The sequence below is a fragment of the Halichoeres trimaculatus genome, unplaced genomic scaffold (assembly GCF_033239565.1).
Source record: "Halichoeres trimaculatus isolate MK-OKI-2021-1 unplaced genomic scaffold, fHalTri1.1 fHalTri1_scaffold_121, whole genome shotgun sequence".
In the NCBI taxonomy this organism is placed as follows: domain Eukaryota; kingdom Metazoa; phylum Chordata; class Actinopteri; order Labriformes; family Labridae; genus Halichoeres; species Halichoeres trimaculatus.
In genome coordinates this window covers 17,501-20,000 of record NW_027437300.1, presented here as the reverse complement: position 1 = coordinate 20,000, position 2,500 = coordinate 17,501, and positions in this window count along the sequence as shown.

The window sequence follows — 2,500 nt, the reverse complement described above, 5'->3', positions numbered from 1 at the left end:
CCCTGCTTACACTGGAGATCGGCCCCCCTGCCCCTGTTGGTGACAGCAAAGTTCATTCCGCCTACCAGGGGCCCGAGGCCCAGCTCACATCTAGCCATGTGTGTGCCCGGTCAGGACATGCGTACGGCCACTGCGGGTGCCTGCGCTCGTAGTGGCAGTCCCGAGGCAGTGTTTCCACCTACTCACTCTGGAGATCGGCTCTCGTGGGCCTGTAGGTGACCATCAAGTATATTCCGCCTACCAGGGGCACGAGGCCCAGCTCACGTCTGGCCGTGTGTGTGACCCGTCGGCACATGTGTGCAGCCACTACGGGTGCCTGCCTCCGGACTGGCAGTCCCCAGGCAGTGTTTCCCCCCTTTCATACACTGAATCTCGGCTCCTTTTCCCCCTGTTGATGAGAGCAAAGTTCATTCCGCCTACCAGGGGCCCTAGGCCCAGCTCACATCTAGCCATGCGTGTGCCCGGTCAGGACATGCGTACGGCCACTGCGGGTGCCTGCGCTCGTAGTGGCAGTCCCGAGGCAACGTTTCCCCCTGCTTACACTGGCTCTCGGCCCCCGTGCTCCTGTTGGTGACAGCAAAGTTCATTCCGCCTACCAGGGGCCCGAGGCCCAGCTCACAGCCGGCCGTGTGTGTGACCCGTCGGCACATGTGTGCAGCCACTACCGGTGCCTGCCTCCGGACTGGCAGTCCCCAGGCAGTGTTTCACCCTGCTTACACTGGAGATCGGCCCCCCTGCCCCTGTTGGTGACAGCAAAGTTCATTCCGCCTACCAGGGGCCCGAGGCCCAGCTCACATCTAGCCATGCGTGTGCCCGGTCAGGACATGCGTACGGCCACTGCGGGTGCCTGCGCTCGTAGTGGCAGTCCCGAGGCAGTGTTTCCACCTACTCACTCTGGAGATCGGCTCTCGTGGGCCTGTAGGTGACCATCAAGTATATTCCGACTACCAGGGGCACGAGGCCCAGCTCAAAACTAGCCATGCGTGCTTCCCGTCAGGACGTGAGTACGGCCACTGCGGGTGCCTGCGCCTGTTGTGGCAGCCTCCAGGCAGGGTTCCCCCCTTCTTACAATGAATCTCGGCTTCCGTGCCCCTGTGGGTCACAGTGAAGTACATTCCGCCTACCAGGGGCACGAGGCCCAGCTCACTTCTAGCCAAGCGTGTGCCCCGTCAGGACATGCGTACTGCATGCACCCGCAGTGGCAGCCCCGAGGCAGTGTCTCGCCCTTCTCTCACCCGATCACGGCTCCAGTGAACCCCGTTGGTGAGGGTATAGTATATTCCGCCTACCAGGGGCCCGAGGCCCAGCTCACATCTAGCCATGCGTGTGCCCCGCCGGGACACGCGTACTGCCGCTACGGGTGCATGTGCCTGTAGTGGCAGCCCCGAGGCAGTGTTTCCACCTACTCACTCTGGAGATCGGCTCTCGTGGGCCTGTAGGTGACCATCAAGTATATTCCGACTACCAGGGGCACGAGGCCCAGCTCACAACTAGCCATGCGTGCCTCCCGTCAGGACGTGAGTACGGCCACTGCGGGTGCCTGCACCCGCAGTGGCAGCCCCGAGGCAGTGTCTCGCCCTTCTCTCACCCGATCACGGCTCCCGTGCCCCCCTTGGTGAGGGTATATTATATTCCGCCTACCAGGGGCACGAGGCCCAGCTCACATCTAGCCATGCGTGTGCCCCTTCAGGACATGAGTACGGCCACTGCGGGTGCCTGTGCCTGTTGAGGCAGCCTCGAGGCAGGGTTCCCCCCTACTTACAACGGATCTCGGCTTCCGTGCCCCTGTGGGTCACAGTGAAGTATATTCCAACTACCAGGGGCACGAGGCCCAGCTCGCAACTAGCTATGTAATGGCCCCCACAGGACATGGGTACGGCCACTACGGGTGCCTATGCCTGCAGTGGGGGGCCCCGGGGCAGTGTTTCCCCCTGCTTACACCGCCCCTCGGCTCTCTTGCCCCTGTCGGTGACCATAAAGTACATTCCACCTACCAGGGGCACAAGACCCAGCTCACAACTGGCCATGCTTGTGTCCCATCAGGACATGTGTACAGCCACTACTGGTGCCTGCACCAGCAGTGGCATCCCCGTGGCAGTGTTTCCCCCTACTTACACCGGATCTCGGCTCCCGTGCCCCTGCCGGTCACAGTGAAGTATTATCTACCTACCAGGGGCACGAGGCCCAGCTCACGTCTAGCCATGCGTGTGCCCCGTCAGGACGTGAGTACGGCCACTGCGGGTGCCTGTGCCTGTTGAGGCAGCCTCGAGGCAGGGTTCCCCCCTACTTACAACGGATCTCGGCTTCCGTGCCCCTGTGGGTCACAGTGAAGTATATTCCGACTACCAGGGGCACGAGGCCCAGCTCACAATTAGCCATGCGTGCTTCCCGTCAGGACGTGAGTACGGCCACTACGGGTGCCTGCACCCGCAGTGGCAGCCCCGAGGCAGTGTTTCGCCCTTCTCTCACCCGATCACGGTCCCGTGCCCCCGTTGGTGAG